This window comes from Mauremys mutica, chromosome 7 (assembly GCF_020497125.1).
Source record: "Mauremys mutica isolate MM-2020 ecotype Southern chromosome 7, ASM2049712v1, whole genome shotgun sequence".
Taxonomy (NCBI): domain Eukaryota; kingdom Metazoa; phylum Chordata; order Testudines; family Geoemydidae; genus Mauremys; species Mauremys mutica.
In genome coordinates, this window is record NC_059078.1 from 10,031,011 (window position 1) to 10,054,834 (window position 23,824).

A 23,824-nucleotide genomic window follows, 5' to 3' on the forward strand; every position below is an offset into this window, starting at 1 on the left:
TGAATGCGGCCCAGAACCACCAATACCTCTCAAAACAGTGGAAACAAATGCAACCAGTGTACCTTCTCCCAAAAAGCTTTAATAGCATTAAACTCCAAGTTCCTAGACAAGACAGGGGAGGAGATGGGAGTGAGGGTATTCTAAGTTGGAGAAACATATCAATACTGTGGCCAGTCCACCAGCAGAAAACAAAACAAAACCTCAAGATGCCAGATTTGTTGGGATCATGGATGCAGACATGGCCACTGCACTATCCATATGTTCTTCCTGCCAGTTCACAAAGCTGCAGTTGCCACGGAGACATGAGTAGTAGGAGACATGTCACATACATGTGCCTGTCCACAATCCCATCCCATCAAGGATCCTAGGTTTGGTGTCTTGGCCAGCCACAGCACTTGGATTTTACCATTACTGCAACTGTCTCATTTTGGTCAGCTTATAGGAGGAAAACATCAGGGATGTAGAACATTTTAATTAAGTAATTTCTTTTAGAAGAGGGAAGACCAACCTGGGTCCTGTCTTGACAGGATCACTTTAGAACATCCAGCAATCATCTCTTTCTAAAAGCGTATTAATATACTGGACTGTGTTATACGACACCTATTTCAAGACCAAGCCTCAACCACAGTGGCTACTTATATATGGAAGCAGAAGTATGGGTTATGACATGATCGGTTAAACTCCATTCCCCCAAATAAGCCATAATGTAAGTCTAGTTATATTATCAAACCAGAGGGGGAAAAGGTTAGTTTTCTTATGTTTTAAAAATACTCACAGAATTTTAGCTTGTAAATACACTCAAACCAAAATTTAGGCGATGTGGTGTTAAAGATTAAGTATGTTCCTAACTGTGAAACTCTGTGACAGAGTATGTTTTGTCTTTTAGGGTAAAATTAGATGTGTATTTTCCTTGCACTGTATGCCAACATGGTACAGTTATACACACAAAATTCACTTAGCAACATCCTGAAACAACTATGCAAGTGGCTGTGGAGTAATTAAATAGTTCAAAAGTCCCTTGATTAATTCTAACCGTTAAGCATAACTGGAAAAAAAAATCATCTTGGTACAGTACAGGAGAGAAAGACTGCTGAGACTCTGCACCACATATAAAGTAAAGGGACCTTACACAAGAAAGGATTTGTTGGGTTTGGGGATGGAGGGGGGGAGAGAAGAGTGTCAACTGAACCCGAGGAATGTTCCAGAAAAACAGCATGCCTGGATTCGGATTTCCCTCAAAACTGGTCCAACCTACCATCTGCCCCTCCCCCCTGAAGCTCCAGGACTGCATAGCCACAGAAATTGCTTCTTATATTTGGAGATTGGTCCTCCTTTGAGTAGAGGGTTGGACTAGATGACCTCCCGAGATCCTTCCAACCCTGAGATTCTATGATTTCAAAAGGGAAGGACCCCTTCTCCAGCAGCTGCTGAATGCCACTTTCTGTGGCCTCCCTTCTCTTTTCCAGTAATGCAGTTTACGATGGCCACCGCCGCCCTGTGCTAGAGGGGGCCCTATATTTTTATGCTGGGAGTCCTTAATAATTACAATCCACCTAGGAGTCAATCTAATTGCCACGCAGTAAATCCTAACTTACAAAACCCAGTCAGAAGAGAAATATTAATTAAATTAACCCAAATCAAGTGATTAAATAGAAAACTGAAGGCTAAATCAATAAATCAGCAGTAAACCTCAGACCTACTGACAACAGCTACTCCACCCTTATTATTGATCTTTTTGCTTTGCTTGAATATAATCTCCTGAATCTTGACTGAATTAGCTTAAAGCAATCGCACACCTAGCCAGGATAAACCCTGCTTTAGTTTTAAACATTACTTTATAAAATCCCATGTTCAGCAGTTGCCACAAATAAAGTAACATGCTTGATGCATTCATTTGCATGCCATTACCCAGAATGCTCTTTCACCTAAGTTACTCCTTAGTGGTGCTGGTACCGCAATTCAAAGAGCAAGCTACACAATTTGGGTGTGATTGTAGACACTCTAAATTGTCCCTGTCTGGGAAGAGGTAATTTTTATAGGCAGGGCCAGAAGTGCAACAAATCTATCTTATTAGTGCCCAGGTTTAAAGAAACCTTAATTTAACTGACATTTTAATCTGGAAACAAGTAAGAAAACTAAACCATGCATCTTCCTTTGATAAATTTATTGATCAAATATGTTACACCGATGTTCTCTACAGCACCATTATGGTACTGTACATGTTCACCCTGGCCATAAATCTTCAGCAATATTCCACATGCCTCTGCAGCAGCTTTATTGGAGACGAGGAGTTTAGTAGAACACAATAAACCTTCTTGTTATTTATTCTCCATTAAAACAGAAGTCACACTTTATTGTATCCATTCCTAGTGAAGACAAGTTCCTGCCTCCCAGAGGACAAGTTTAATATGCAGACTCTTGTAATAATATTGATAATGGATGAAAATTGTACATTTTATAAGGGAGAAGACAGGTCATTTAATGTTTTATAGTAGTTGTGCTAATATCATAGCTTTCCCCAAACTGTACTTTCATACAAAATTATAGCCTTTCCTAGTGAATGACCTAACTTGAAACTATTTAGGGTAGGTACAGCGGGACAGACTGACAGCCATAAACTGGCAGAGGTCCATCGTCTTCAAGGAAGCTATACTGATTTATATCAGCTGAGAATCTGGCCCAGTATTGTCACTACAGAGTTTAAATTTGCTTCTTGACACAAGTCAAGCTAGTTATATCAACAAGAAAAAATAAAAAGATTTGAGAAACTAAAAAGAGTTTTCAAGTTGGGAAGGAAAGGGGTTTAATCTACTACAGGGGTCAGCAACCTTTCAGAAATGCTGTGCCAAGTCTTCATTTATTCACTCTGATTTAAGGTTTCGCGTGCCAATAATATATTTTAACGTTTTTAGAAGGTCTCTTTCTATAAGTCTATAATATATAACTAAACTGTTGTATGTAAAGTAAATAAGGTTTTAAAAATGTTTAAGAAGAATGTTTAATTTAAAATTAAATTAAAATGCAGAGCTTCCCCGACCGGTGGCCAGGACCCGGGCAGTGTGCGTGCCGCTGAAAATCAGCTCGCGTGCCGCCTTCGGCACATGTGCCATAGGTTGCCTACCCCTGATCTATTAGTTAACTCTGTGCAATTGCTGCTAGAAGGAGGAAACAAAACTGGGAACAAGTGAAGGAGAGAAGACCAACCATCAAAAAAAATGAAATATTTCTTATGGATTGATAGATCAGCCTGCAAAGAATTCAGGAAAGTAGGGTATTATACATAAAGCCATCAACACTTATTAGACACAGGAATTCAGTACAGCCACCAGCAGTACTGGCTTTGCAAACTTAACAAAAGCGTCCACCTTTTTCTCATTATCACTGTCCCTTTCTTGCATGTAAATCCACTGATATTGTTCAGAGGAAACTGTTACGACCCTTCTTGCATATAACACAGCCTCCATTTAAACTTACTGTAGTTAAAGGGGGAGGGGGAAGGACATGTATAGCCTCATATTCCCCCCCCCAATACATTTGTAATATAATGAAGCAACTAAGGAGAATCCAAACTGGGTTTCATATTTGGACCAGTAAGATGATAAAATGGATTAGATGTAAAGGATACAATATGAACCCCAAACTCTGTGAAGCCGTAAAATACAAACAAATAGCAATTGCTAGCTAAAGTTGATCTGAAATAACGTAGGCAAGACTGGTTACTATTAAGTAACCTGCCACATTGTGTATACAAACTGCCTCTTACTCGATAGCACCTATCCCCCAGGAGAACATTATCAACGTGGTAGCTTGCCCTAATAAATAAAGAACTAATTCTTTGTACTGCTGCCGTCATTGTCTCAAACAGATTGCCATTTTATTACACTCCTTAAAATATGAAGCAGGAGACTCCTTTTCCTGAAATACTGGCTAGATAGATGACGCCCTTTAAATTATTGTATTGTTTTTTGTGCTGTCCCTGATCCTGTGCAATGTTGTTGCTTACTTTGGAGGTGGAAACAAAATAAAATGGCAAGCCAGATCTCTCCATTCCAAAGGGAGTGGTTTCCCAAGAAAAGCATAGTTTCGTTCCTTTCCTATTTCCTTTCAGCACCGTAGACAAACAGGCAGCAGACCTGCTACTAAAATCAACTACAGCAGCAGGGACCAGTGCTAATTCAGAAATATCTGTTTCAGCTTCTGGGCAGCAGGTGGCCTTCCTTGGAGGCTACCTGAAGTGTTAGAGTGATTGAACATTTCTGAATTCTTAATTCGGTGGGAAAGGGAAGCAAAGGATTCTAGAACAGCACTTTTTAAAAGTTGAAATGAGGTGAGACCCTACTTACTTTACTGAAAAAGAAGGTAAACTTTCAGCCTTATTCCGAGGATCTAAAATGTGATTCCATTTTTTATTACTACAATTACTGTGGAAAGGAACTTGCCCCATAAAAAACAGACATCTTAAAAACAAAAATTTGTGAAAATACAACCACACCCCCAGCCCCGAAAACCTGTAAAAACAAAACCCAAAGACCGATAGGCAGCCCAATTGTGGAAGACACAATGCCAAAAATAATAACCATAATAATTAAATTGTTCACTAATACAATAGATCATTGTGCGCAGAGGTCTACCACAGATGTGATCTAAACAGAAAGGTTAGGATATTGGAGCCATGATATATAAAATCTAACCCGAGTTCCAAATATTTGATTTAGCAAAGTAAATATGGTTGTTTCTGTTGGGTGCAACAAGCATTTTTCAGAGTGAGGACATACAGTAAACATCTGCTAATCATACCCACAAAAGAGGAAACTATTTAAATCCAAGGTCATGTTAATAGCTTAAAATTAATTAATAAAACAACAGCAATATTACCCAAGTTTCTAACAACGTCTGCTTCCTGTCACTCATGGGCCTATTCATTAAAACACCACTTTCTTGATATTATTGCTGAATTGTTACAAAGGTTTTGGGCTACACAATACAGGCCTGACTTAGAAGTAAAGTTTATCATGTTATGATATACGTCTCTGAGTTACTACTGTAGCATGTGGACACAGTTTGTGAACATATGCATACACACAAAAAATTTTTGCAATGTGCGGTACTCCAAAAGGAAGTCTTGCATTGCATGCATCTGTGTCCCATGCAATGGAGTTCATCTGGTAATCACTCAGTCTGTTGAACTGAAAATTAACATTCACTTGTGAAACCTGACATCAAGGGCCTGGATGTAGTACTTGCATTTTCCTTTGGAAAGAAAGAAAAAAATTGTGTTTTCAAGGAATGTTGCTTTCTGAGCTGATTCTGTGGTCTGTCTTGAGCCCTAGGTCAGACAGAAAGGGCGCCATTACAGAGGAATGGTTTAGTTAAATTAATACCAAATCAGGGGACTATTTTAATATTTTGAAACCGTTTTAATTGCTGAGAAACAAATTGTACAAATGTTGCTAAACTCATAAACGGATAATGGGCCTCATTTTCCTTTCACTTACGCTGGTGTAAATCAGAGTAGCTCCACTGAAGTAAAAGGCACATAACTGGTATAAATGAGAAGAGAAGGAAAATGGAGATCTACTGGAAAGTGGTTTTCAGTTCCAGAATCTGCCTTCTCCCCTAATATAACTGTACTACCAATGATTACGGATTATTTCTCTTGCAAATAAATTTGGCTTGTTGGCTGGAAAACCTGAGTGCACAGATGTCTGTTCATTGAATTTCTACACATCCTTCAAGTGTAAAGTTATTCCCTCTGTTCCATAATGTTAAAACCATGACATGACACACATTCTATACAAGTTCCCCAGCATAATGCATTATTTCCCTGTGATTGTTTATTATTATTTGTATTGCAATGGCACCATATCCAATACACTACTACAAACCACACAATTTTATGCTAAACAGATGTTCTCGCTTTGGTAGGAATTACTTATTTGCTATCAAACCAACACAATTTGTCCCTTGAAGACAAAAAAAAATCCTGATTTTTTTATATTTTTTTCCCTACCTTCTGAAGACAGTATGAAGCCTGGTGCAATGGCCATTATGGAGAGAGGCAGCCTTTGTCATCGCAATACTGGGCAGAAGGCTACATACATACGGAATATAAAGAATTTGTTTTCCTCCAATTTAAAGTCTATGAGTATATCCAACACTATTCCAACAGGTCCATCAAATAGCTCTCCCCATGCACAACCCTATTCAATATTATCTTTCAACACAACAAAGAGAGACCAAATGTCATCAAGTTTATGGAATTTGTCCCGTCTTTTAGAGGCTATTCTTTCTAGTACTGTCATTAAAATCAGGTTAGACAAACACCTGTCAGGGATGGTCTAGATAATACTTAGTCCTGCCATAAGTGCAGAGGACTGAACTAGATGTCCTCCCGAGTCCCTTCCAGTCTACGATTCTATAATTCTAGGTCACTCAATCTAGTGTGCTAGTTTTCTATCTTGGAAGGTGCAGGTAATTTCCAGTAATAAATAATAACAGTGTATCTCTTCCCTGAAGCTCCTAATTTTTGGATGGCTCCATGACAAGTCAGGGGGATTCTCTACATTTCTAACACTCATCTGTATTGTTAATGCTTATTGGGGGGATACTGATTGGTATCCAGTGCATGCAAAAAATTATCTTCTGGTGAATTGAATAGAGAGACAGAGATCCATAGAGACCTTTATAATACGACATCCGATTTTGTTCCAGTATTGGTCAAAGAGATCCCCAAATTCTGACTATTTGACTATTTATGCTGAAGTTTTATTCTTCCAGGTGAAAACATGTGCCTTAGTTTTTGGTTCCTTCTGTCTGGTCCTCTATACTCCGTATAAACTCCAGGAATGAAGAAATGAATGCAGTCAAAAGCCCAATCTGACTCAGCATGAAAGTCTGAGCTTTTTCCAAAACCACAAGTTCATAGACACACAGAACCGTGTTTCTGTCAGGAGCATTATGAGCAGAACAGGCTAATCTAGTAGAGTGCTTATCATGGGACTGTAGCCCCAAAACCTCCTCTTAGAATGTAAAGGGAGAAGCAGAGGCTGTTCACTCAGCACTGTACACACTCCCACTCAGTACATCCACTTTTCTCTTTTAATTACCCTAGTGAGAAATATGGGGCCTGTAGGTAAAAGAAGCCAGTCCCCAAGGATGTGCAAACTGTGCAACTGCATGGGACAACTCATTGCCTGCAGTGTCCTTATGTCCCTGACGTGACGACCACCCATGGGCAGAATAGTAGAACACAGTTTGTGTATACATGCACCGCTGTATGCCTGCAGCAGCAGGTAGCAGTGAACAGAGCACAGTGGGGGTAAAAGATTTTCATGAACAGAAGAGGAGCAGCAGACACCCCATTGGAGAGGTGAGGTGGGAAGTGGCTGAAGGGGGGAAGACAGAGACGAGAGATGACCGTGAGCAGAGGGGAGCCGTGGACAGAAGGAGATATGGCAGTGGGTGTCCACCTTGATAACTCTTAAGCCTCCTATTAACGTGTGTATAAGACTCCAGCACTGGATAGAGAGGCTGAGTTCAGCTCGGACTGACCAGCTCTTGCAAAAATTGGCTGATATCAAGGTTTTGTAAATCCAGTTCCACCCGTGATTAAACTGAGACTAAGTCCATGAGTAAGAGAGTCACAGAACGTGTCACATTGTATTATATTACATTCCAATTCAGATGTATCATACAGGCTTCATATTTTTGGAAGAGACATAAAATAGTAGGTAAGTTTATATGTAAATTCATAGCAACAGGTAATAGGTTGCAATAAATAATAGTGGTTAAGAAATTAATTAGCCATTCAGGTATATGTATGAATTGTATCACTTTGATCTAATGTATTTCAATGCACTCTGCTATCATCTGCATTGACTACATTTTGCTGAGGTGAAGGGCTTTTTAATCCAAATCAGAAAGTGATGTTTCTGCACTGACGCACTAATTTATAAATTATAATTAACAGACTTACTGCTAATCAGATCTCATCATAGCTCCCCTAAGGCCCAAAATGTGGGAAACAACAGAACAAATGATCAAAGGTGCCTCAAGCCAGCCTCTGAATTTGTGTCTGTAATTTTGTGCACACAAATCTATGCATTTACATGCATGAAACGGATAGGAAGCATGATCTTGTAGCAAAGGCACATGAATGGAAATCAGAAGGCCTGGGGTCTTTTTCCACCTCTGCCACAGACTCACTGCATCTCTTTGGGCAAATGACTTAAAGCCTAATATTTAAAATCAGGTGCAGCCACTTGCTTAGAGAAAAAATTGTGTGCAACTTCGCATTTTGCGTGTGCATGCACTTGCACACGTAAATTAATAATGCAATTGTGTATGATTGTCTCATATCTACTTGCCCATGATCAGGCCCTTAACCACTGTTTGCTACTCTTTCGACCGCCCCCCCCCATCTGCAAAAAGGGGATCATAAAATCTACTTAATTCACAGCAAGCTATACGACCAAATGCACTGAAGTTTGTAAAGTGAGCCAAGGTCATCATCTAGATTTGATAGGTTTTTAACTCCAGGTTTTGCACATGCAAATGCAGGGTTTTATGTGCACAAAAACTGGTGTGTGCAAATTTTGTCACATTTAAAAGTTTGATTCAGTTAGAGCCCAAAAGGATAACTAAATTTTAATGTGGGAATGTTAAAACTATGTGGAATTAATTCATCCTTAGCATAAATTCCATTATCTAGAACCTTTGCCTCAGGAGATATTTAATGTTAATTATTTGTCAGCTAACATCAAATTTAAGAGAGGTAAATTTGGTTTAAAGTCAGGAATAGGTCTTATTGCCTTTATGAAAAGTACAGAGTTCTATGGTAACACCACAAACTTCTACAAGTGATTTTAAAATGTTATTTGGGGCTATTTACTAACAAACTATTGTAGTTCTGCTATATGTTAAATGAGGGAGTACTTGGTTTTGGATATGATGCAATTGAACGTAGATTAATACAAACCTAGATCAACAAGTATTATTTTCAAATAATGGATTAAGTATTCACTATGTAGATAGGTAATAGCCATTTTGTAGAAATGAAACTGGATATAGCATCGTGCACATAACAGAAACCTCTGACACATTAGCTGTATTTTTCATCTCCTAAGAACAGAGTTAAAATGGGTCCAGGAAAACCAGAAGCACACTATAGGAAAGTGCACAGCACACATACTGGAATGTTTATGAATAAGGTTCCTTGCACATTCCACACAGGGACGTGAGTGGAGTCCTTTCCTGGCTTAGAGAGAGTTTATTCCTTGTGCCAGTTTCTATTTTCTATGTAAATCCATGCAGCTGACCTGAAAGCAACCACAGGTTTCTGGTAAGCCAAGTTTTCTTTGTTAATTAAGAGTAAAATGCACAAATTCACTGCTGAAGAATTAAATGTGTATTTTTCACTTAAGCATGAACAGGTTTTCTGTGAAGTGAACAAGACCTTGTGGTCCCAGGGAAATGTATAAGCATAGCTCTTATTCTTTTTTACAGTATGAGAATTTTGCTTAACACTGAATGATCAGCTTCTCCTATAATAAAACTTCTGCGTTTTTCTTAGAATGGAAATCCTAACTCATTTTCCACAGTGCATATTAAAGTTGCAATCTATTACAAACAGAACTTTCTAAAATCTAGAAACAAAAAACAAACGGTCATTGAACAGACATCAACAGGTATCACTAGAACTGAAAAAACCTGGTTAACTTGCCTAAACTACGAGCTCCAGGTTCCTTAGCAAGCCCTGAAAAACAGGTAGAAGGGAGATTTCCCACTCTGACCCCACCCTGGTAAAAGGAAGTTCAGGGGTTTTCTCCAGCGAAGGGTCCTTAGGGCAGGCAAGTTTGGGATTGTCAGTGCTGTTGTGATTCAGATATGGCATGATCTGTACCCGTTGCTATAAAGTTGCTTCTGGACATGCCTATACATGTCTGGAGAAGAGAAGACTGAGGGGGGCATGATAACAGTTTTCAAGTACATAAAAGGTTGTTACAAGGACGAAGGAGAAAATTTGTTCTTAACCTCTGAGGATAGGACAAGAAGCAATGGGCTTAAATTGCAGCAAGGGTGGTTTACGTTGGACATTAGGAAAAACGTGTGAACTGTCAGAGTGGTTAAGCACTGGAATAAATTGTCTAAGGAGGTTGTGGAATCTCCATCATTGGGGATTTTTAAGAGCAGGTTGGACAAACACCTGTCAGGGATGGTCTAGATAATACTTAATCCTGCCTTGAGTGCAGGGGACTGGACTAGATGACCTCTCGAGGTCCTTTCCAGTTCTATGATACTATGTCAGTTTTGCCTTCAACACTGTAACTTCAACATCAGCCTCCTTGCAGAGAGCCCAAAAATTTGTTTTTTAACCCATCTTGCAAAAAGTTATAGTTTAAGGGAACACACAACAGGTTTTGAGTATTCTGTATCAGCTGGTATATTTTCAGTTCTTGAGTCCATTTATCTAGATCAAATGGGCATTTAAAATAACTTTCACATGACTAAATCCAAGACTAGTGGTACTGGGGAGTCTCTCAAAACTTGATCATCTGAGGCTAAAAGGTAGAAGGCTCTCTATTCTCAATGCTTTGCCAGTGCTAAAGCCGCTTCTGTGCAAAAACCACAATCTCTTCCTCAAGACACTGAAGGTTTGCCTTTCCATTACCCAAGAGCTAGGAAAATAATCCAATAATCAAGAAAATGGAGGAGCTTGACAGAGACTGCTCTTTAGGAAAACTATAAGCAAAGGCACACAATACACTTTTCATACAGTGGTAAAGTAATATTAAACAGTGCTTAAGTGGCTAGATGAAAATAAGGAATGGAACAAAGAGTTAAGTTTACTTGGAATTGAAGGAGAAAACAGTTGGGAATATGGTAGAATTCTCAGAACCAAACACACAGAAAAGTTCTGTTTAGGACATGTTCCAACATCTATTACAACAACAACAAAAACCCTCCATTGTTTTCAGTGGACTCTGGAGCAGGGTCCAGGAGATTGCTCTGATTATCAGAAGGCCACAAAAATATACTGTAATCGGACACCTTAGAAATGTAGGGCTGGAAGGGATCTCAAACGTTCATCAAGCCCCGCCCCCTATGCTGAAGTGCTTACAATATATACCAATTGCTTTAAAAGTCAGCAGCATAAAGTTCAAAGGGAGGTTTAGTTCTAATAGAACCCAAGATCGCAACAAAAATGTATACTTTTCAATAATAATTAAGCAGCTTACAGCCGACATGTTCCATTTAAATATATTTTTCACAACTAGCTGTGCTATTTATCTGTTGTTACGGAATCACTGAAATTTATTCCACTAGTGGTACAATTTCAATATTTCATTATTTCCTTGAACTGAATGTACTGTGCAACCATATAGACTATGCTTTTAAACAGTGTATGGATCTTACTTCACTCTTGCAATATCCAATCACGACAAGGTGGGTAAGCATAAAGTATTAACCTTAACTATTAGTTTTCTGGGCTTTTGGGGAGTCAAGCCTCTAACATGGTAAGGGCCATATCCTCAGCTCATGTAATTTGGCATAGCTCTACTGATTTTAATGCTAATTTACAACAGCTGAGAATGTGGCCCATGTTTGGGGGTTTATAAATTATAACATTTATTGATCTTTAAACACTGAACATTCAACATGTAGATGTCACATACAAGAAGCTGACAGGAGCCATCGAGGCAGGATTAAGCAGGGAGGACAGTGAGGATGTTCAATCCACCATAGAGCATGTGCCCTGTGGGTCCTTGGCACCTCTCAAGTGGGATGGGACTCCCTCCCAGTGGAGGCTTCATAGTATGGGTCCTCTGCTACCTCCCAGTGAAAGATGACGGCTCCACTGGCAAGTGAGGCAGAAAGGATCAGGGCCTGCACCATAGTTGCTTCAGTAGCCCATTCACATCTTAGACCTCCACATCGCCATCCATGCCGCAGGAAGTGGAGGCAGGATTTTCTGTCCAGCCACAAGACAGGTACTGTGGAAGAGTGAAGGTTGTTATGCTGGATGCCACCAGCCTAGTAACCAGCTAAGATTGTGCCTGCAACAATGTGGCAACAAGAGTGAGGGTTCAGACCTTGGAGGTATCTTGGCAGAATGGAGTGAGAGTGATTTAAGATGTAAAATAATCCCAATAAACACGTTTAATGATGACGAGGAGAAATCAGAGTAACAGGGCACTGACAATCAGGAGCAATGAAAAAAAAAATCGATGGAGACATGCCAGGGATGATTTTCCCAGTATCACTTCCACTGAAGTCAATAAGGTTGCATAATTGTCACCGAGAGCAGAATTTGACCTAATGGTAGAGACAGAACCAACAATATAGACTTCTCTTTCCTATAAACAACTTTGACCAAAGATTGTGATTCCCCGTCTCCTCTTTTTGATGTAAAGAGGTTATTAGTATAAGGAAAGTGCGTAAGTAGTTTTGTAGTTTAAAAGTTATTGTTAATCTGCAATAAAGCACATTCCTCTAACAGTCAATGAAAACGTGCACGGGTCATAATGCTGAAGCGGAATTCATGATTCTTGAGCAAATACTTTACTAATATTGTAACTATAATACATCTACCACCTACTTTAAGTTAAATTTGCTGACAGGTAAGCCGATCAACTGATCATAACCTCTGGCATTTTCAGACGTTTTCTCATGAACAGATATACTTTATATGTTTCTGTGTAATAGGCCCTTTCCAAAATGCTGATTTGATTACTGATTATGGATTACTCACCCCCTTCAAAAGGTACAAGACAGGTAATAGCTTGCATGTGGGTGAATGAGACTTTGATGTAGAGTATGCATCAGATTTACTTTTTGGTCTACTGTAGTTTTAAAAACAAATGCAAGCAGAAAAAAAAAGACTTATGGATTACTTTCGAAAGACTGAAGAACTCAGTTGTAAGGGGGGGGGAAGAGGTATAGAAAGAATGTTATGATTTGCAGTCACAAATCATTACAAATTAATTATTCTTGAGCAAAAGAAGAGGCTTCTTTATTTCATGAGGACAAGCCCGCTTCTAAGAGAAATCACTATCTGTTAGCATCTCACGCTGAAAGCAGACATCTTTGGACAGATTTGTTACAGTTTTCTAGATGCTAACGTGTAAACAGATTGTAAAATTATTTTAGGGCTTTGTGCATCTTATAATAGGATTTAATGTGTTTAAGAGGTAGTCTTATACCTCTTTAACAAAGAGGCTTACAGTATGGTAAAAATGTATCAGAAAAAAATACTTCTAACAGATAAATCCTCTTGGCAAAGGCTGTAATCTTTCAAACTTAATTGGTGAACTCATTAATGAACAACTGCCACTACAAGAAGAAAGACCATTGTCAGCGACTTATCGAGCAATGAGATAACAAACTTAATTATATTGTTTTCAGTGGATTTACATTTGCTTCCTTTAAGGACTCTAGATTTTTCTAAACATTTGCTCTGTAGCTGTATACATTTTCCCCCCATAACAGAAATGAAAATCAACTGTACAATGAATTAAAAGAGAGATCACCACAGATAATGTGATAAAAACACAATATTAAAACTTTTGTCTTTATTATCTACTTGTAAAAAGTTATAAGCCTGTGAAGTAGTTAATTTATGAGCCATGTTAGTAATTTGTTCACATTTTTAGCAAACATGGTTTCCTGGGATGTACGAGGATAATTTGCAGGTCCTGCTTGGCTCCTGAGGGGGCACTAACTAATTTGACACTATAACGTGACATTGATAGCAGGAACACACTAATGACCAAACCGCGAGATGCTCCTGTCATCCTGTCATTTCAGTGAAGAGCAAGTTTTCTTTTATTGCCAAAAAAAAGAACAGAGTAGCTCTACTAATTATTCAGACATGCACTATAATGAGAACCTTAGTGTTTACTTCCAACATACTAACCACTGACTAGGGCTCCCATTTGTCTGATTATGGTGGCTGATTAAAGTTCGTCTCTTGAATAGTAAAGTCACAGCTTAAAATGGGGCAAAAAGAATAAACAGCCTTCTATGCTACATACAACTCAGAAATTGCCCTTTTGGTTACAAGCTGGTTTATTTTCATTTACTTACACGGGAAGAATAGAAAATTAGATTAATTTTTATAGTACTTTTAAAACAACATATATGTCTACATGGTGTTTTAATATCTGCTTCAGTCAGGACATAAATTTCATGCAGAAATGGCGCTATGAGGAAATGTTTTTTCGTTCAAGCAGCATAAATAATAAAACAATGTTTTCTGAAGCAAAATCTTATGCCAAATAGTTTAGAAGTGTTAAAAAAAAATTACCCACCGTTATTAGATTATTTTATTAGGAAAAGGAATTTCATGAAATCATAGGCATTTGGAGACCATGAAAACTTGATACATGACAAATTATTTGGGTGTCAGAGCATACAAAAGCATATATAAAAAGAACATTGGTATTTTCCAGAATCTACACATATATGCCATTTTAGGGTCTGATCCAACACCCAATATGGATTACATGTTAATTTGAAATAAATTCAATATGTAATTTTATTTTGTAAAATCAAGCACAGACTTTCTGCAGAAATGCTGACCACAATCTTGATCAGTTCATAAGTAAGCAAGTTTCACTATGTTAAATATATAAATTAAAGGTCAAGATTTAAAAAAATGACTGGTTATTTTGGGTGCCTATCTTCAGACATACTACAGGGACTGATTTTCTCAGCGTTAGTGCTCGGGACTTTCTGAAAATCAGGCCTCTTCAAAGTCTCAAGTTGGACACCCAAAATAACTAGCCAGATTTCAATATCAGAGAATAAAGCTATTGGTCCCAGTGCGGGAAGCAAAGGCAGAGAAGCACCCTGTTAACCTGTTAGAACTGAAAGTGACTTTGAGGATACATCAAGATCACTGACCGAATCTGATCCTGGCTCTAAGAGAGGGCCAGGTTTTCACAGTAGATTGTTATGAGCAGCCACCCACAGCAACAACTCTTTCCACCTGCTCCCCTCAGTCAATGCCATTTGAATTAGCATCTAGTATTGCTGGCTGGCCTGTCCCCCTACCTCATTTTCTAAATTCTTTTCTCTCCACCAGGTTCCCAACCCCAACCATAGTTCAAGAAGACCCTGACTCTCAAAGCAGGAAATTAGAGCAGAGTTGCAAGCATTAAAATTCCATGTCAAACTAAACTGCTAATTGATATTTAAAAAACAAAAGAGATTAGGGGTTAATTATTTGGGTCTTGAAATCTGGCAACATTGTATAGGGTAAATGCAACTCTTGGACCATAACTAACTGAGATCCAACTGGATATCACACTGAAAAAGGGACTTTTTCAGTTCTTATGTTAGTCAAAACCTCCCATGCAATGCCTCTCTGCACATAAAGAAGTCATTTTTTTCCCTCCTCCATGGCAACAAAAGAAAGACTTACATTATTCATTCATAAACTCGTGTGGATACCTCTTAGACATACCATATACCCATTAAAACTTGAATAGGGTTATGATATATTTGTCTCAGAGTTTTATGATAAAAGTGTCAATTAGCTGGCTACTGGATAAGAAAAAGTAACCAAAGCAACAATAATGTGTGATCTTGTCTTTAGGTGTTCCACATCCAAGTTAACATGAAAGAAGTTCTTTCCAGAGCGGGTTTTGAAAGGAGCAAAAATCTGTGCATGAACCCCACTTGCGCAGAACAGCTAGTATAAGGCCAAGATAAGTCAGTTTGTAAAATTTATCTAATATAATCAACATTCACTCATGACATCTCAGAATTAACCACACTGTCCTTTGGATAAAATACGGTCTCAAGTTCCAGGTGACACCGGGAGTCGGTGCAGTTACTCCACGATCACACCCTTACATGCCCCAAAACTGTCAGACACCAATGATAAGTGATTGCTGCAAGAGAAGTTTGGGTTTGACCATGTTTCAAAGACTAAGTTCTAAAGAAAAGAAATGGTGTTCTGTGCACTCGCTTGGTCCTGTAGAATTCCAGTGACTCTTCTTACTGCAAACCCAATAACATCTGTGAAAGAGTGAAGCTTTCAAATCCACGATTTGTGAGTGGATCAATAATTAGGCACAAAGTTCTTGTATCATCCCTAAAAGAAAGCTTGTTCCACAAAGTTCACGTCTGAAGGGAATACAAGTCCTTGGCATGTGCCTAATGTAGGCATTGGGTAGAGACAGGAAGGCATGCACTTAGATTTAGACTTCTGACATACTACCAAAAAGAAGTGCCATAACCAAAAAATACTTCATTTTACAAGAAAGAGATTCTTGACTAGGTTGCACCTTGGGTTTCTGGGCTTATGTATATGGGGTGATTTTTTTAAAATAATTCAGCCAGTTATGTCTCCATGTACCATAAGAAGGTGATTTGATGTAGTAATTACCTGTTACTCTTGACAAGGTAATTAATACAGCAAAATACCACAGTACACTGTGTAAACTTAGACCACTATAATTAAAATACACGTCTGTTCAACAAACTGTTTAGTGTGGGAAAGAAGAAAAAAAACCCTGATTATGCATATTTTTTTAACTAGAAAAAATATGGTTTGAATCTGCCCCTTTAATAAGCTTCCCTCCCCCTATGTTAAAAGTAATAATTTGAAAGTACTAGAGAACAATACGAACAATTCAGAGTGATGCAGATATTTTTACATATCAGATGCAAAGTGTAAAATAGCCGACATGCTCCCATTAAGAGTTTAAAAAAAAAACACTACTCAAGAATACAACTTGGAAGGATATAGTTTAGGAATCACATACTTTGCAATTCCTGTCTAACTGAAAAGAAAGAGTGCTCCTTTGGATTTGCTGGCTTCTGCTATTTTCCAAAATCCACAATTAAAGACAGTCCACTGTTTGCAAGGGGTTTTCTTCCCTAGCCTCAGATACACAGCAAACTGGACTAATGGCTTGCCCTTTTCTTGGAAACTGACAAACGGCAACACCAGTGGAAAAGGCGTTCACAAACTTTTTGGAGACATCAGATGCTCTGTTTCTAGATAAAGCCACCACAGCACACCATGACAGTTGAGAGGAGACAGAAATCTACATACAGTGCTAAGTATAGTTAATGAAAACACAAGGCAATCAAAAACAAAAAGGTTCCTTGTTCAAGAATCTACCTACTCAGCACATTCCATCGATGTGTACACAGAACAGAAAATAGGGTGTGAGAGAAAAAGAGAATTTAGATTGGTGTAACAGACAAATTCGTAACCTTCAAAGCGGAACATACTCTCTGCACTAGTCCATAGTAAAGGTCTGACTAACACTCCAAGTTACTGGAAGCAGAGTTAATTCCCATCTTCCAGTTCAACATTTTTTGCTGCTGTTTCTACATTGTAATGCCTTGAGAAATTTATCGTTTGAACTAGCACCTGAATACAATGTAATTTTGTTTGCATAAACTGGCAAGAGATAAGAAAACATCACAAGTCAAAGCATATAAGACGCAAGCGATGCAGAGGCAAAAAGGTATCCTCTCTGTAATGTCTAGTGGTCTTATTTAATGACAATAAATTTGGTTTCTTACAGACCTTATCCTCAGTGACCTTTGTACCCAGGAAATAGCCAGGTTTCTGATTAAATAGTCCCTGACTCCAATAGAACATTTAGAATGCAGCCAAAAATCCACTGGCTGAATGTATCGTTGGAAACTCTGGCTTCCTACTGGACATCCTTCCATTGTAGGGACCACTAAATCAGAGGAACACAACTCATAAATCCTGCTAAAGAGAAATGAAGACTTGCGTGATGTTTAAGGAGTGTCAAAACTACTCAACACTTCTCCCACTCCTTTCAATCAGAAGAGAAGAACTTTAATTTGCTAGTTCAAAGTAATCTAGAAGGACAAATTAAGAGGAAGAAGGGTCTTGCAGAAGAAAGTATCTGGAAGAATTAAAATCCATATCCTCTGCTGCTAATGTGACATGTAATAATTCTTTTTCCTCAGACTGAGAAATACAATTAGGGCTGGGATAGACAAACCTGCAGAAGGATTAGAAAGAGAAAATTCACAAGGAGCAACAGAAAGAATCTTCGCCAGCTTCCACAATCATCTCCAAAGGGAGTGCTTGCTTAGGACATCTGATCATGACTTAAGAATGGGTACCCCTTGGGGTCTACTATGCAGTTCCCTGAACACCGTGAATGGAGCAAGTGAATTACTTGGCCAACCAAGCAACCAACCAAATAGGCAGACAAAGAGCACAAGCTTCATCAGAAAGATAGAGCCATTTCTAGGCATCAACTCTTTTGACTAAAGGCCTTGGTAAGGGCATCTCTTTCATCCCAGAACCTGAATGAGGTGCTCTTAGGAGAAAGGGGATCCCAGATGCACTCCACACATCAAGTGCATGGTGGTGGCCTGCAGAAGACGCTCTTGCACTATAGTCTTCTCCATAACATTTTTATTTTTTTATTCTTGGAGGTAAAAAAAGAAGCCCTGACATTTGACTGGAATGCAGGAGGAAGCAGAAATGTGTGACTGAATGTACTCACTCAGAGGTAGAGAGAGTACCAAGGACAGAACATTGAAGATCCTATGCATTGAAAGGTTTTGGCTTCTGTCTCATTGGTGCAGCTATCTATCAGACTGGAAGTGTGAAGGAGCAGAAGCACTTTTGCCATTTGTTCTTTCCATATTGTTGAAGGAATCTCTAGGTAAATGCAATGAACACAAGTGACCCAACAGCACCAGTGAACATGAGTACCACAAAGGACAGCAGGTATAAATATGCATTGCAAAACATTCCCTTACAGATACTACCGCTCTCAGTTACTTGGACTAGTGCTAACACCTAGCTTCTGGATCAAATATTTAATACTGCTGTTGCTACAGCAACATGTCTTGAAAACTTCATGACTTCAACCAAAAGCTGATTACAATATAATTTAGAGAAGCAACTTGAAAAAGCTTATGTTTTGGCTAGAGTGATTTTCTTTTAATATGAGGAAAGGGGGGGTAGAAAAACTTTGGTGGCTACCTCAATAACTGCTGCCCATCAATGTTATTTATACATTCTATGTATTACGTACATCTACATTATTTCCTTCATATTAATTTATTTCCTTAATATTTAAAATATTGACATCTTTTCCTCCCCTAACTTGACTCTTATTGTTCACAGATTTTTGTCTAGGAGCATGCAATGATGCCATACTGCTCCATTATCTTTCTTCATTAAGTATTTCTGCAATTAAAAAAAAACAACCTAATTCCATTCAACAAACACTTAGTACAGTGCCAGAAAGTGACTGAGAAGTTTAGTGAGATCCACAACACTTACCATTTCAGAAAAAAAAATCTTCTTTCATGCTTATAATGAATGAGGAAGAAAAATAAAAGTCTTTCCTTAGATTTTTTCAGTGTGTGTAAAAGTGCTTCACACATATAATTAAATCGTAAGTTGAAGAATGCTTTTTCTTTTCATATTTTAATTATTCATCAGGTACAGCATTGTTTTACCGTATTAAATGTTTGATGTACAGAAAAGTCTATTCTTTCAGAAGTATAATTTCATCCTCAGTTCATTTATATTCTTTTTAATAGTAGCTAAAAAGAATTCTGCTAAATCATTTAATGTGATATTCTTTGTTGCTGAGAAAATTCAATCTGTTTTTTCTTCAGTTTTAACTCTGTTGTTTTCTTACTGTTAAATATTTAGGTGATTCCAACAACAATATGTTATTACTGTTGTTGAGTCATATAGATGTTGCCTGACTTGTGTTCATTTCATTTTTTTTCCTTCTTCTTCCTCATATGATTGTTTTCTTACAGAATCCCATTTTGCTCAAACTTAAACTTAACTTACTTTAAGTTAGCAATTCAGCAGATCAAGACTAATTTTTAAGAATGTAACCCTTATAAAAATGGCTATAAGTAAGTTTTAATTATTTAATATAATTTAATTGCAATCTGAATGGGATGCCAACACCTCAGGCAGAAGGGCATGACATTTAACTTATACAATTAAATGTAAGGGTGGGGAAACAAACAATATGTGTTAGTTTCAAGTTTTATAGTACACACACACACCCCCCCCAATATATAGAAATTTACCTGTTCTGTCAGGGTAAAAACCATATAAACTAACAACTTTGGAGCCATAGAAATCTGGTTTTGCACCATTGAAATCAATAGGAGTTTTGTCATTGACTACACCAGGAGCAGAAACCAGCTCTATGGCCAAGATTTTGAAAAATAGGAGCCTAAAGTTAGGCTCCGAAATAGTGATCTGATTTCCAAAAGTGCTGTGCACACAGTAACTTCCACTGATGTCATGGGACACTAAGCAAGTTTTAGGAAAAGGAGCCCTCAATTCATGGGATTTAAAAAAATAAATAAATATCTGTTTTACCCAACATAAGCTTGAGCCAAAGCCCACTGAATTCAATGGAAGCCTTTCCACCAACTTCAATGTGCATTAGATTAGACCCTAAATGGTACAAATTTTCTCAATATCTAATGCATGCTGTAATTACTGAACACAAAGCAGGTACATGTACATGAAAATGGCCAGGTGTGTAACAGGTCACTTAGAACACCTGAAAATTAACTGATTTGCATGTATTAAGGCAACAATGTATGCATTTTTGCTAATGTCATATAGACCACCAGATTAGAAAATCTGGCCCTACTATTGGGACAAAAAGATAGGCATATTCAGAGGTGCTAGAACAATTTTTATAGCAGGGATGCTGAAAGCAGAAACCATGAAATTTGGTTATTACTACTTCAAGCCAGGGGGTGCTGCTGCATCTCCAGCTCTCCTGGGCATTATGGCCTATTAGATAATAGGCTCAGTAAAGACTACAGAATCAAGCCCTTGCTTGCCATATGAACTTCCATCTTTGTAATTATTATTTACAATCTGCTGAGTCCATTAATTGTGTTTTATTCTTAACTCACTCCGATTTGTCTATGCAGTGCAAAGGACCTCTACCCGGGGGTGGTTTTATGTACTATACAAGTTGCAATCTTTTTATATAAAAAGAACAATAGTAAGTGTTCTTCTTGGGCATTAGTAGGGTTCACACCTCAAGTATTCGGAGAGAAAACAAGCAGAGGTAGCTTTCTTTTTTTACTTTTATTCAGCATTTTCCACATTATCCTGGGTCAAATTCTGCATTCAAATATGGATGCATGTATGCAGAATTTGGCATCATCATTTTTAAATGCATTACGAATATCTTCACATCTCAAATTGCTAAGTGATTGCTCCTCCCTCCCTTTTCTGAATCTCCACTATACAGCCCAATCATCTTTCCAATACAAAAAGGATTACAACTCTTATCTCCCTCGGTAGTGCTGTTACTGTGAAAAAAGCAGGTGCAATTCCCAAGTACACATACGGACAACCATTACAATATGAAATATGCATGCAATGATAGGCAAGGTGGAACTGTAGGTGAATACACTAACGGTGTGATATAACATTTGGAGGCCTAACTTGAAACCTGGTTTGCATCACAAGTGAAAAGAGTTTAATGATCTCAACCTAGCTTCAAAAATTTCACATAGTTGTCCATATCCAATCTTTGGGCAAGAGAGACTAGTACTGAAGTAGCAGGGCATTATTGGAGACAACGGGAGTTTTGCCATTGACTTCTACAGGACCAGGATTTCACCCCAGGCCAGGTAGGAATTTTGGGAAGAAGCATATGTTGCCCTAGTGTGCATTATGCCTGCCTGTAGCCAGTGTTGTGTCTTGCTCTTTTGTGAGCACTGAAATTCAGCCATCTCACAAAGCTAGTTCTACTGAAATATACATAATACACACACACAAAATGAGAAGGTATTTTACACTTGAGAGCATCAATTCTTGATATATCATACTCATCACCCATCATTATATATTATAGGCTCAATAACCACAAGTCCATGATCACAACAAAGGAGAATATACCAGTTTCCATTCATTTTAAAATCCCTTGATCATTCTCTAGAGGACGTTTCTGCCTCTGTCATTGAGAAAGTTAATATAGCTAGAGTCACGGAATAAGATTCATCAGTTAGATTCATCAACAGGCAATACTGAAGCCAAAGAAATGAAACGGAAAATAAAATGCATCGATTTTATCCATTATTTTAAAGACAAAAGTACCTTTAATCCACTATTTTAATTCTACCTCCAGCTGTATTTATAAATATATATCTACAGTACATTATATATAAGGACAAAAATAACCATAAGAGAGAGTGCACGATTTTGTGTGTGTGTGTGTGTGTGTGTGTGTGTGTGTGTGTGTGTGTGTATATTATATGAATATAAAAGAAAATGAAATATTAGAAAATGAAATGTCATCTTGCTTCTTAATTCCTATCTTGTTCGTACTTCCCACTCAGCTCTGTTCTGTTACCAATAAGTATGCAGTAATCCCATGCTGTTTCCATTATCTACCTTCATCATGGGTTTTAGAAATACAAAAATTACATAAACCACTTTTTCAATACTTTGCTCATATTTTAAAAAGTTACTTGCCGTCAGCATCAAAAATGGATGGATCTGTTTTGCAAGAACTCGCATTGGGGAACATTTTTTTCCTTCATGTTTATGGCAAAGGTTTGGTGTGTGATGACTAAAGTGTAGGAGGGCTCTAAACTTGTATTGCTTTTTTTGTTCACTCCCTTTTATCATCTTCATAAAAGAAATTACTTTTACTGCAGGATCCGGACAAAATAGCTTTTGTGCCTGAAGAAAGCATAAGAGTTCTAAAAGGCTCAATATTAATATTACTATGGCCTTTAACAAACTTAAGGAGTGGCATTCAGTTTATTATACGGGAAGATAATTGTTGACACACATGCACTTTCAAGGGGTCCTTGGAAAGAAGTGGCAGCAGTTACAATAAATTAACAGCATACAATAAAAATGCCATAAACATGCAGTATACATAATAATCCCAATCAAGTCTACAAGCTTCGCAGATAAAAATGAGTAATGACTACAGTCTCTGAAAATAAAAAATATAAGTTTCTCAAACACTGCTGTTCATCACTGCAACATATTTTTGCCTCTAAATCTAAAAATACAAATTAAGTGATTATTATATGAACAGCATTGTACATAATGTATTTATTTTCTCATTTCCCTTTTCCACCCCACCTCCCAGCTTGTGAAAACAGGGAAACTATTACAGTGAAGTTTCTTTTGTGATGATTTTTTAGAGTTCTGTAATGTATTTTTGGTGTTTAGACAGATGTTAACTTAGAAGTGTTTAGCAAAACAAAACTAGTATCCCTGAACTGACCGAACAAAAATACCACAGAACTTATGGCAAGTGTTGCTCAATAATTTATTGGCTGACTGCATTAATTTCCTGCATCTGATCTGTTTCTAATTCTAACTGCTGAGGTTGGGATCTGAAGTCAATAGCCAAGAAGATGCATTTTGAAGTTTGAGCGGTGTAGATAGAACTTCGGTTAAACAGAAAATAAGGCTATCCAAAAAGGAAGCAAATGGAGGAGATGCAGGTTCTGGACATCGTCCTTGCCACATTTAAGAGTCCTAACTGATAAAGAATATCAGCTTGTCAAATTGCAGCTGTGAAACCACTTTTTGCTGTACCTGGTCAGATATGCCAGAAGGAACTGCTGAAGTGGGAAAGGTTACCAAGAAAAGAAAGGATTACCAAGCTGAAATGTAAAAATAAATTTAAAAAGCAAAGTGGTTCAAATCACACTCCCAATTTGATTATCAAAAGGTGGGGAAACAAAGGACTTCCTTAAACATCTTCCTGCAAGATAGGTGTAAAGGCATATGATTTTTAATAATAATTCAAAATCATTAAATAACTATTTAGGTAACAAT

At 37.9% G+C, this 23,824-nt stretch overlaps 1 protein-coding gene across 11 annotated transcripts in view; it reads right to left on the minus strand.

Annotated features, from left to right (window-relative positions):
• The window catches only part of FOXP1 (forkhead box P1), a 498,144-nt gene that overhangs the window by 314,864 nt on the left and 159,456 nt on the right, over nucleotides 1–23,824 (minus strand). The gene's annotated exons all lie outside the window — the stretch shown is intronic.